The following is a 13,750-nucleotide window of genomic DNA, read 5'->3' on the forward strand; positions in this document are numbered from 1 at the left end:
GAGACCTTGAGGACACCTCAAAACCACCACAGGTAGCGGCAACAGAAGTCCAACAAATAAGTACCTCTGAAGGCGTTAAAGAGTCACCGGTCCGTTGACTCAAGAAACGCTGAAAACGCCCAGAAATAGGCGCGTACAAATTATCAAGGGAAGATTCATTGCACGTTTCCTAGTTGAAGGAGGCGAAATTGGATGACACCCTAGGGAAGATTCGTTGCACGAAGGGAGATTACACGAAGGTATGCACAGCGGTGCAAGCAATGCCAACAACATGCTGACTGACACAAGGCGCTCCCAGAGGAGTTGCAATCGATCCACAACCCATGGCTGTTTCATACCTGGGGGATCGACATTCTGGGACCATTCCCTTAAACGATGCGACATATGAAATACCTTGTAGTTTGCCATTGAGTACTTTACAAAGTGGATAGAGGCCGAGCCAGTGGCGCAAATCACAGTCCACAAGGTCCAACACTTTGTGTGGAAAAACATAGTAATGTCGTTTTGGAGTCCGGAAACGTTTGGTGTCCGCTAATGCACCCATTTTGCAAGCCAACAGTTGGGCAAGCTGTGCACAAAGCTTGGAATAAAGCAGGTTTTGCATCAATCGAACACCTCCAGACAAACGGGCAGGTCGATCTGCCAACCGAGTTCTGCTCAGAGGTCTAAAAAGAAGGTTGAAAAAAGCCAATGGGACTTGGCAGAAAGGTTCCTAGAATTGTGTGGGCTTACCACACCACTCCCAATCCACTACCAAGGAAACACCCTTTAGCTTGATGTATGTTCGAACGCGGTGATCCTGTAGAAATCCAGGAGAGCTCACCACGTTTCCAAAACTTCGTGGCTGAAGAATCCAACGAAGAAAGAAAGGTGAGCCTGGACCACTGGATGAAGTCAGGAGGAGGCTCACAATCAAGGCTAAAGCCTTGAAGAGAAAGGTGGAGTACAAGTACAACTCCAAGTTGAAACCTCGACAATTCCCAGGTTGCCGACTGGGTAATGCGAAAGTCCCATCCCTACCAGCTAGAGAACAAGTTATCTCCCAAGTGGACTGGTCTATTCCATATAACAGAGGCACTTGGGAAACGGAGCGTACAAGCTCGAACCCTAGAAGGTGGGACGATTCCTCGAACTTGGAACATAGCAAATTTAAAGTTTTATTTCAGTTGATTATTTCATTGTACACAGTTTTAGGGACACTCTTTTCCCTCATCAGAGTTTTTTAATGAGGTCACCCAATAAAATTTAGTTAAAGATATATTCTTAAAAATGTATTGTATAGTGAAGTAAAGTGAACCTCTCCATTGCGTAAAAACGCCAAGATTGGAAATAGTATGGTTCTTAGTGAGCCTCCCTCTTGGGTGAGAACGCCAAGGTCGAGAACAATGTGGTTTCCAGTTAAAATCCTCCCTTGCCGCATAGGCAAGGACGAGGTCAATAAAGTGAACCTCTCCCTTGGATAAAAATGCCAAGATTGGGAATAGTATGGTTCTTAGTGAGCTTCCCTCTTGTGCGAGAAACGCCAAGGTCGAGAACAGTATGGTTCTCAGTTAAAATCCTCCCTTGCCTCTATACGGCAAGGACAGGTCAGTAAAAGTGAATCTCTTCCTTGGGTAGAAACGCCAAGATTGGGAATAGTATGGTTCTTAGTGAGCCCCCTCTTGTGTGAAACGTTAAGGTCGAGAACAAAATAGTTTCAAGTTAAAATCCTCCTTTGCCTCTATGCGGCAAGGACGAGGTCAGTAAAATGAACCTCTCCATTGTCTCATAAGACAAGGTCAAGAAATAATATGGTTCCCAGTTAAAAACCCTCCCTTGCCTTTATACGGCAAGGACGAGGTAAGTAAAATGAACCTCTCCCTTGTCTCATAAGGCAAGGTCGAGAAACAATGTGGTTCCCAGTTAATAAATCTCCCTTGCCTCTATAACGACAAAGGTCGAGACCAGTGAAGAGAACCTATCCCTTGTCTTATAAGACAAGGCTGAGAACGGCATGGCTCAAAACGAGATGTCTCCCTTATCCTTATACGCCAAGGTCGAGAACAACATCTTCCATGTCTTTGTTGACAAAGGGTAGGGCTAAGTAGGAAGCTCAAGCAAAACATCGCCTCTACCTTAACGTTGTGAAGAAGGTTAAGGTCAAACAGGTAGGTAAAGAAGCGTGCTACTTAAGTTAGAAAGGCCCTAAAGCATTGTTAAACTAATTCGACACAAGCAAAGCAGCTAACAACAAACGCAAATGAGCAAATAAGGAGGAAAACAAATTTATAAATAGAAATATATGTACAGAGTTATCAATTGTTCATTAGGCTGTCAAATAATACAAAGAGAAATCATCATAGATCATCCACAAGCTGCCCATCCGCGACCTTCTCACCAGCGCAGTTTGGGAGAGATCCACCCTAGGATGCACACAAGCAACCTGGGCTATGGCATCTTCAAACCTTGCGGCGTAAGATTCTGCGGCGTCGTGGTAAGCTCCTCCTTAGTCTGTTGGAAGAGCTCATCCTTACGAGTTAATTCTTCCTTCAGCTTGGCAAGCTGCTCCTCCAGTTGGGATGATTTCTCCTTGAGTTGAGCTGACTCCTCCTCAAGCTTGGCTAATTTCTCCTGCAACTGGGCTACCTCTTCCTTCAAGCCAACCACTTCAGTCTGGAGATCCAAGACCTTGGCATGATCCCCCCAGAGCTTCCTCGGACTTTTCGAACAGATCTTCTTAGTTCCAGGTCAAATTGTGAAGATCCGCCGCGTACAAGTACAGGGCGGTCTCACGACGTTTGAGCTCTTTGACTTGAAGGGTGTCCTGGCTAACTGCCCCCCTTAGCTTCTGCATCCTAGACAAAGTAACGTTAGATGCGATGAGAATGTCCCAAGGCACTTTGACGCGTGCTCCAGTAAGGATCCTCCTCCATGTTCTCTAGTCTCTCTTGGTCCTGGAAGGCAGACAGGTCAGCAGAGGCGCACCGTGATCGCCCCCTGAGGCACTCTCCCCCTACCCTCTTGCACCACAAGGTCACAAAGGGAAGAGGCATTGGGAGGGTGCTCCTTGTAGAATGGGGCAACGATCATCCGAACCTGAAGTCGCAGGAACTGCAGCATCAACTTTATGCTTCCTCTGAAGACGAGGCCTGACCAAGTGCCCCTCGTCTCAGAAGCAACGACCTTAGCTACCCCGTTCTGCCTTTGGTCTACGGGGGCTGGGGCAGAAGGTCTGGAACAGAGGTGGCAGGGGTAGAGGCATCAGTGGGTATAGCAGCCTTGAGTTGAAGAGCCACAACAGCTAGCTACCTCCTCTTCTCAGCGTTAAGTACCATACCTGCACAAGAAGATGAAACACATAAGAGTTTAAACCAAGTAAAGTGCACAAGCAAAAGAAACATGAGCAGAACTAGAGACAAACAACTACCAATATAGCCCTTAAGGCTTTAGGGCTGAACTCGAGTTTGAGCAACTTAACCGTGTTAAACGGTGCTTGGAGACCGGAGAGGAGGTCGCACACCTCTCGTTCCCGGGGGGTAAGTCCTCGAGGCATCTGGACTTTTTGAGCTTAGGTTTCTCTGCCCAGTAGAGGGGAAACCCGTCCAAGAGGGTGGGTCCCTCTTGTGCACCGAACCTTGAAGAACTTCCCCTCGAAGCCTTTGTATGATTACTGAAGAGTGTCAATAGAACCCTCACAGCGACTCCGATGAAGCTCACCCACAACTTCTTGCCTGGGCTCTTAGCTTCGAAGAAGTATAGAAACACGTCCACTAACGGCGTATGATCGAGGCAAGTGACACAGGATCGACATTGACTTCGGTGTAGCTGTTTGGGTGTAGCTGGCGAGGGTGACATTGACTTCGGTGAGGAGGCTCGCTCGAAGCCAATGAAGGGTAAGCGGAGGGAGAGTTTTTTGAACACGGTGGGGTAGATAAAACAAAATGGTCCCTCTGGGTCTGAAGACTCATCGCAACAAACGGGTTCACCTACCCGCAAGGCATGATCCTCACAGATTTGTCGTGCTCCTTCCCAAAGATGCGAGACTATGGCAAGTTTCGCTTTTCCTATAGGTCACTATGCTCGCAGGGGTAGTAAAGCTGGAAGTTCCTCTAAAAGGTTGTTAGGTGCCCAGCGGTACAAGGATTTATAGTTAGAGGCAGAAGGAGTTGGGTTTGGAGTTGAGTTGGGAGTTAAGGTTGGAGTAGGGTCGGTCGAGCCATATCAAGAAGAAAACCTAAAAAAGAAGGAAAAAGAAGAAAAAGAGAGGGAAATGTGCGTACCCCAGAAAAACAAGGAAACGCGAAAGCGAAGAACATAAATCATAAAATGCAGAAAACATAAATAGTCATAGAACAGTTAAAGCATATATGAAGCATCGAAATAGTAAGACGAGGGCGATAATGAAGTAAAGGGCATACCTTGAAGTAATCGCGATGCGATGAGTTGAGTAAGAAAGGAGAGAAGGCAGAGTGTTATGAGAAATGAGCGTTCAAAGAAATGAGAAGTCTAAGAGAAGTAATGGAACAGTGAAAGGAGCATAGGGTTTGAGGGGTTTAAGGTACCAGGAAGCATAAAGCGGCAGTGGGCCTTTACCGTTGATCTTGCCATGTGTACGTTGGTGAAGAAAGTATGGTGAGACGTCACCCTCAGTGCACTATGCACGACCTATCACCCGTTCGCCACGTAGGTCGTCGTGGGCGATCACTTAGCCTCTTCGTTGAAACAAGTTACAACTCGAGCCTGGGGCTTGTGTACTGGCCAGACCTCGGACATCGGTGCCAGACATCGGCGTCAGACCTGGACGTCGGACCTCGGTGGTCCGATGGCATTAATGGTCACATAGTGGACCCTAGACATAATAATGAGTTACTATCTAGAAGAAAGAAGGACCCAAGTCACAGAGGGTTCATCCATGTGGTGTGTATAACACGTTAGGTCTAGCACAAGTAAGTATCCCTTGGAAGCGCTAAGGCCATGAGGATTAGGGTTTCCAAGGATAGACTACATGCATGCACGTGAATACTTAGGGCCCCCATAGAACAGATAGCCCCGCAGCGCTGGTACATGAGTTGGTACCCTGGCGGCTATACTGTTAAGATTTGCACTCCAGAAGAGGAAAGTCCTGTGTCGCGGTTGCGCTAAGCTTGTGCGACACGTCACAAGGATGCCTCCCCAATAACCCAATTCCACTTAAGGAAAGATCCTCGTAGGATGAGGAGTGACCTAGATACAACCTATAAAAGGGTGGTAAGAACCCTAGACAAGTACGCCAATTCTAAGACTAAAACTGCTTTACATACTTACTATTTCTTAGCCCAGTAATGACTTGATCGTCGAAGTGCAATCAATAGTAAGACTCCCTCTTTCAACGGAGCCACTCTCGACCACCCCAGGAGAGAGCAAAAACCACCACGAAATAGGAGGAGCCACCATCTGCTTTTGAAGTCAAAGACGGCTGAGTCAACCGGCGAGAACACTAAAATAAAATATTTATTGTTAAATTATTGCGATCAAAGTATTAGTGAAAGCAAAAATTCTAATTGTAAATCAATATTGGGTTAGACCTCCTAAATCAAATCCAATTTAGTAAATATAGATATATAGTTATAATATCATAAAATATTGAGATCATATTATAATAATAATTATTATAGTTATAAAAATAATTATTATTATTATAAATTAAATTATAAATAAAATTACAATAATAGTAAGAATATAACCATGGTATGATTGAATAAGGCATTTGGTAAGTATTTGATTATGTTTCTCATTTTTTTCCATTTATAGAATCCTAGATTTAGTGATTAAAATTTAGTTACTGTAACATCCAAAAAATTGCATCTAACTATTAATATATAAAAGTTCAAAAATAACATTCTAAAATCCTACAAATCCCAACATCTGTATGATCATTTGTTCGTGTACGTAATACAGTCATTGTAGTTCACAACACAACAAGAAAAACAAGGGTAAGCTAATGAAAATAAATTTCACAGCCTACTTAATCCATGCAAAAAGAACCATTAGACAAATCATTATAAATATTTCTTTAAATATTGTCATATAAAATTTCAATATCAATTCCCTCATTCATATAAACCACACATTGATCTATTTCAATCACAATCATTGGATTTCATTTCAATCCATAACAAGATTTCATTTTAATCACATTGACTACACATGAATCCATCGTCTTCCGGAAGAGTCATTAAGTATGCTCCTAACAGATACTAACATCTAATCTGTACATAAAGGATTAAGATAAGTTCAAACATCCAATAACCGAGTGTCTACAACGAGACCCATGTATATGAACTCCCTCAATAGCTTCTCACCACTTGATATATTATCTATATGACTTACATCATCGGTGAATCTGGAGAATCCTGATAAATATAGGTTTTTCATACTTAATGTACCATCAAACAATCATACATTATCCCAAATGTATGACATCAATTTGTTATAATTTCATCATTCATATATGATACATATCATTCAATCACATAATATTTAAAATTCATAACATTCAAAACATTTACAAGTCAAAACAATATTTAACTTCCAAACTATCAAAATCTAATAGTTATACTTGTTGACACAACATAAAATCAAACAATTTTATCAAATAATATCACTGCAAGAGAAATTAAACTTGGAACCACGTTCCCTCCACATTCAGATCTTTTAGCTAGAATACTATTGAAAAATTAAAGTTAGTTTCCATTACCTATAATTCCTTATTTTGATGAAATTCTACCTCAAACAGGTAACCACTGCAAAAAAGGAACATAGAGCAAGTTTTCCAAACATTACTAAGTTTTAGTATGAGCTTAATCAAGTTGAGAGAAACAATTTTCTCAACTGACCCCACTAATATTGATGACTAAATCGACGACTAAATCACATGAAAAAGTAAAAATGAACTTATTTATTTGAAAATTTGATCGGATAGAAATGTACAATGACTCCTCAACTACAGTGTGACGTGATCAAATTTTGAAATAAATGAAGTATAAAAGAGAAAAAAAAAAAAGTTGGAAAATAGGTAAGGAGTGGGGCTTTTTTTTTCTGTCTTTATATTTACGGTTTCTTACCGTTACCATTGTTTTCTATCATTATTTCAGGCACTATACAAATTAGTATTGTTAACAAATTATTTAGTTATTTTTTCATCATATATTTGTGACATATATAATTAATCACTATTTCATTTCCAATTTGCAATAAACTTATTTGCATTCCTAAAATTTATTAAAATAACTTTTTTTAATAAGGTGCTTACAAAAAAACAAACTTTTTCATAAATTAATCAAATAAACTAGTAATTATTTTGTTACCCTTACAAGACATAGTGCAAAATACTTTTGATACAAGAACTAATTAATCAATTCAAAACTAATAAACTTATAACTACCAAACCAATTAACTTATCAACTAGAACCTAGTTTATCAATTATCGGTTAATGCTTGTTTTGTGAAGCACATTCTTAGTATTTGCAATATAATGTTAAGAAGTAATGTATATTTCTAAAATTTAAATATTTAAAATAAATATTATTTATGTATTTTAAAATGAAAATATTAAAACAAGAATTTCAAATTCGGAGAAAAGAAAGTAGAAGAATATTATATAAGAACTAAAACTAAATTAAAGTTAGAACTGAGAACCTGTTTTGAAATTCCGACAGGTCATAAATTAGTTAAGACATTAATTCAAGGTTGGATAAAATTGTCTTAATAAAATAATATATAAAATACTGTTAAAAATATAACATCATACCTTAATAATACTGAAAATTAAAAATAGCATATATTATAAATTTATAATTCAAAATAAACATAAGCACACAATAATATTTAATTTTAAGTTTCAATAATACATAATAATGTTATTTAAAAATAAAAACTTTTTCTGAAATAAAATAAAAACACTTTACATTTATTATATTTTTAAGGAAAAAAAATATTAAGATAACATTATATTAACAAAATATATTTTTTTTTCTCTTTTTTCCTGTTGACGCACTAAGAATATATTTTTTATTGAATTTTTCGATTTTTGGCGGGTTTACAAACAAGAAAAACTTCTCCATTTTAAAAAATGAAAATATATTTAAGATTCTTTCAAGTGACATTAGATTGATTAACATAAAAAATGGAACTGTATATAATGTTTATGGAAAATGTAAAGTGTTTTTTCCATTGACTTTTTAAAATGTTGTTATATGAAAATAAAGTTTTGTTAGATATAATAACAAGTATATATTTTTTTTACGTTTGGCTTAATGTTTAATGAAATTCCCTTTCAATATAAGTGAATTTATGTTTTAGATTCAAAAATCATAATGATTGATGTTTTGATTTCTGCAATAAAACATTGAAAGATTGTTGAAGAAAATAAAGTATTGACAGATGTATTTCAATTTTATGATTTAATAAGTACCATTGTCTTGAAATATTGAATAATATATTTATTAAAATAAAAAAGAAAGTAAAGATATCCAAGTAAAGTTATTTCATAATAAATATGATTATTTTGAAACAGTAATGTAATAAAACAGTTAACGACAGCTTGTGTGTGATTCCTTTGAAAATGTCGTTCTGAATAAAAGGGTAAGAAAAGGGCCTCAATTTCATAACCATGAGATTGTGATGAAATTTTTTTGGCAAAAAAGGTAAAGAAAAGAGTGTAGTGTCTTTGTTGAGCGTATATTAAGAGGATATGGAAGAAGAAAAAAAAAATTGAAATGTTGGGACATAACATAGTAGGGTTTGATGATTGCAAGGTCAAAGAAATAGCATCTGTATAAAATGGGAAAGCAAGAAAAACACAGGAAAAGGGAAAGGGAGAGACTCAACCCACCATTCCGCGTCTCCCTCCTTTTCTAATTTTGATATTCAAATTTTCCATTCATTTCTCACCCTTCAATTCGTTTGTGTCTTTTTAGGGTTTCTCTCTCGCATCACCCGCTCTTAAAATTCACCTCATTTTTTCATTTACATTTTTTTGCCATGCTGACGGGTGATGGCCCAGACTTTCTGCACTTATTTTCATTTTCCCAAACCATCAGTGATGAGTCTGTCGCGAAAAGATTGAATTGGGTTGAATTCTGAATTGTCTTTTTTTTTTTTTTTTTTTTCTGGCAGAATCAATATTATTATACATGTTTCTGTCAGATTGTTGGGTTGATTTTTCCCCCTGGTCATGCGTTTTATCAATTCTGGGTTTGGCCAATCCAATCTGTTATTGGGGCTTGATTATAAATAATCTTTTTCCTTCTGCATGCACTGCATTTCCCTTTTGAAAGGTTTTTTTTGCGGTCTGCTGAAGGAAAACGTTGACTTTCTTGCCTTAAGATTGTGGGTATAATTAGAAAATGAAGCTTGTGGTTCGTGTGATTGAAAAAAACTTGGCATTGACGGATACCAATGGGTTGAGTGATCTGTACGTGCGGATACAGTTGGGGAAACAAAAGTTCAAGACCAAAGTGATGAAAAGTTTGAATCCAATGTGGGATGAACAATTTACTTTTTGGGTCGACGACCTTAAAGATTCGCTTGTTGTCTCTGTGATGGATGAGGACAAGTTCTTTAATTATGACTATGTGGGACGGCTTAAGGTGCCTATCGCACTTGTTTTTGAAGAGGACATTAAATCCCTTGGCTCTGCTTGGTATTCTTTGAAATCCAAAAACAAGAAGTGCAAGAACAAGCAATTTGGTATATTGTACTGTTCAACTGAACTCCCCTCAACCTTATCCAATTGTTTAGGGCATTTTTTTTACATCCCCCACCCTTCTCCGTTTGCTTGTTGTTTGTTTATTATGTGAAATTCATGATTTCCTCCTGTTGTTATATCGCTTTCATGCTAATGTAGACTACTGATCACGGAATGTAAATGGCATTTTGTTGAGTTTGAAGGGTCCTCTGCATCAAGTCCTTTTGGAAAATTTTGTGCTCGCATGAGGATCATGTTATTGAACTTAAATTGTGACAATTGCTTTCATTTTCTGGACAGGTGAGATTCATTTAAGTATATTCATTTCCCAAAGTAATGGATCTGGGGAGTCAAATGACATCGGTGATCAGTTAGTACCTCCAAGAAAATGTCCTGATGCAATTACTAATTCTCCTTCGATGTCTTCTGTCAGCTTTTCAAACTTGTCTTCTCCTGTAAGGGAAGACACTGCATCTTCCAGTTCTAAGGAGGAGAAATCTTGTATGCATCAAAAATCATTTGCTGGCCGAATTGCTCAAATTTTTAACAAAGGCACTGATGTAGCTTCAATGTCACCCAGCAGAAGTATTGACTCAGACCAATCTGAAACATGCAAAGTTGAAGTTGGTGAGATCAAGATTGAGGAGGACCAGGCCCCCCCTATTATTGAGACTTTCGAAGAAACTATGAAAAAAATACAGTCTGCAGCAAGGAAGTGAAATTCCAAGCAATTTATCAGGAGGAGTTCTTATTGATCAATTATACATAGTTGCACCACGAGACTTGAATGCATTGCTATTTTCACCTGATTCTAATTTTCCCAAGGCACTGGCTGATCTACAGGGCACTACAGAACTGCAAGTTGGTCCTTGGAAGTTAGAGAATGGTGTGGAGACCTCAAAAAGGTCGCTTAGTTACCTCAAGGCACCCACTAAATTAATCAAGGCAGTCAAAGGCTATGAGGACCAGACATATTTAAAGGCTGATGGGAAGAACTTTGCTGTTTTCGCCTGTGTCAGCACTCCAGATGTTATGTACGGCAGCACCTTCAAGGTAGAACTACTCTATGTGATCACACCTGGACCAGAGTTGCCATCAGGGGAACAGTGTTCACGTCTGGTGATATCTTGGCGAATGATTTTTGTACAGAGCACCATGATGAAAGGAATGATAGAAAGCGGAGCTCGGCAAGGTATGAGGGAAAGCTTTGATCAATATGCTATTTTGTTATGTCAGACTGTAAAAGCTGTTGTCTCAAAGGACCTTGGTTCTAGTAAGGAACAAGCTTTGGCAACATTACGACCAGAGCCTCAGTCAGACTGGAGGCTGGCACTGCAGTATTTAGCTAACTTCAAAGTCTTCTTAACATTCTTAATGGTCATGTCCGTGTTTGTGCATATGTGGCTGGCATCTCCTAGTGGAATTCAAGGGCTTGAATTTTTTTGGCTCGACCTACCAGATTCTATTGGGGAATTAGTTGTATGTGTTATCTTGGTTCTTCAAGGTGAAAAAGTAGTGGGTCTAATCTCACGCTTCATGCAAGCCAGAGCACGAAAGGGTAATCCCTTTATTGCCTTAATTTTTTTTATGATCCTTTAACTTGAGAATTTGCTTGATTTTAAACACCCATCAGATTGCCTTAAGAGAGAAAAACAAAATTCGAAGGTGGGAAACAGCAGATCCTCCTAAGAAAAACCAGCAAAAAAAGGCAAGCCGAATTGCAGCAAAGAGTAATTTATATTTAGCTCAGAAGAAATTTCTCAATCCTATGCGGCGTTTTGACAAAACCGTAAACTGAAATGTATTGGGGGACTTTTACTCCAATAATAAATTACTGGATAAAATAGCGAAATTAATACTCTCAGATCAAATAAATAAATAAGTGATACGTAAAAATTGAAAGCCTTGTACTTATTATTGAGAACGAGCTTACTTACCAGAAAGAGTTAAACCTAAAGGTGAAGAATGTATTTCATGTTTTGCTCAGACACTGCTCTGGATTCTCTCAAGTAAAGAGTTAAACCTAAAACGAATGTTGTTTATTTACATTAAATAAAAATATGACTTCAAATTTCAAAGAAATGAAAATCAAAGAAAAATATTTTGTAAGTACCAAATGCAAAATTCTCTCATTTTACATGGTAATTTTACTTTGAGTATAGAATAAATCATGTTAGATGAGGAGTACTCTGACAATGTTCGTTATTGCATCTAATGATGAATAATTCATATCAATACCAAGGCTAAACAAAGCAATGATTGCTGAATTTTATAGGATGAAAAACAGTGATTTGTTTTACAAGGATAACAATTGAAACACTCACTTTATAGGTATTAAAAACATTTTTCAGCTTTTTTTTATCATTAAACTTGTATCTTTTTTTCTTTGTAGGGAAAACAGTAAGAACTTGACAAATGCTAATGTAGTATGGACATTTCATTCAATTACGTTTTATTTGAATTAATTGATTATGCTTTTTCTCTGACACCTGACATGTTTATTTTTTTCATGGGTTGGCCAGGAATTTCTTCTCCCTTCTTTCTTAATTATCTAGCCCTTGTTTACATTATTTGCTGTTTATATGCCTTTCCTGATATGGCTTTTTTGGGGTATTACATTATTAGGTAGTGATCATGGAATTAAAGCACAAGGAGAAGGATGGATGCTAACTGTGGCCATAATAGAAGGAAGCAATTTAGCTACTCTTGATTCTAAGACTTTTTGTGATCCATATGTGGTGTTTACTTGCAATGGAAAAACAAGAACCAGCTCAGTCAAGTTCAAGAAATCTAATCCTTTATGGAATGGTAAATATATTTGAAACCTGATACTTTATCATCAATGTGCACCTCCAGTGATCTAACAAACGAGTCTAGTTTTCTTCTACATGTGATCTAGGTTAGATGATAAAGTATTCTTTGTTAATAAAATTGCCTGTCTTTGCAGAAATATTTGAATTTGATGCAATGGATGATCCTCCTTCTGTGCTGGATGTGGATGTTTATGATTTTGATGGACCCTTTGATGACGTTACAGCTCTAGGACATGTTGAAATCAATTTTCTTAAAACAAACATCTCAGATCTTGCTGATATATGGGTTTCCCTTGAAGGGAAGTGGGCTCAGGCAAGTCAGTCTAAGTTGCACTTAAGAATTTTCCTGAACAACACTAGACGTGGGGATGTTGTAAAACACTATATAAGTAAAATGGAGAAAGAGGTGGGGAAGAAGGTAAGGATCCATCTATGTTGTCAGGCATTTTTTTTATTATTAATTATTTTGTACTTCTGTTTTATCACCCTTTTCTACCTTTTTCTTTTCCTATTTACAAAATTGTAGATTAATTTGCGGTCTCCTCAAACAAATTCAGCCTTTCAGAAACTCTTTGGGCTTCCACCTGAGGAATTTCTCATCAATGACTTCACTTGTCATTTAAAAAGAAAAATGCCCCTGCAGGTGTGGTTGGTTTGTAATGTAGTGTTGAAAGACATTGTAAATTCTATTTTTTTTAACGGGCTCATGTTTTCTTTCGTATTATCTCATTAAGTTGTTGTCAATTGTTTGTTTTCTTCAGGGTAGACTGTTTGTTTCAGCAAGAATAATTGGTTTCCATGCAAATTTGTTTGGACACAAGACAAAATTCTTCTTGCTCTGGGAGGACATTGAAGATATTCAGATTATTCCTCCTACATTTTCATCAATGGGAAGTCCGATAATTGTCGTAACTCTTTGGCCTGGAAGAGGTGTTGATGCAAGGCATGGTGCAAAAACACAAGATGAAGATGGCAGACTGAAGTTCCGCTTCCAATCCTTTGTGTCTTTCAATGTTGCAAACAGGTAGACTGGGGACATTTTATGTTATTGTACAAGCTTGCTTCTTCTATTTGCTTATCTGCAACAGCAAACTATAATTTTTGTCTGCTCTCTGTTTTAGCAACCCTGGTTACTTTTAGTATAACGACACCAGTATCATTTTGAGTTTAAGCCTTGAGGTTGTTTTTGTTGGAATAATGTATATCACATGATAAAATCATTTAGTGCTCA

At 37.8% G+C, this 13,750-nt stretch overlaps 1 pseudogene; it reads left to right on the forward strand.

The window, feature by feature from the left end:
- Window positions 1-9,253: 9,253 nt before the first annotated feature.
- LOC137817674 (C2 and GRAM domain-containing protein At1g03370-like) lies at window positions 9,254-13,687 on the forward strand (annotated as a pseudogene).
- The last annotated feature ends 63 nt before the right edge of the window (window positions 13,688-13,750 follow it).

Source organism: Phaseolus vulgaris, unplaced genomic scaffold, assembly GCF_000499845.2.
Source record: "Phaseolus vulgaris cultivar G19833 unplaced genomic scaffold, P. vulgaris v2.0 scaffold_526, whole genome shotgun sequence".
In the NCBI taxonomy this organism is placed as follows: Eukaryota; Viridiplantae; Streptophyta; class Magnoliopsida; order Fabales; family Fabaceae; genus Phaseolus; species Phaseolus vulgaris.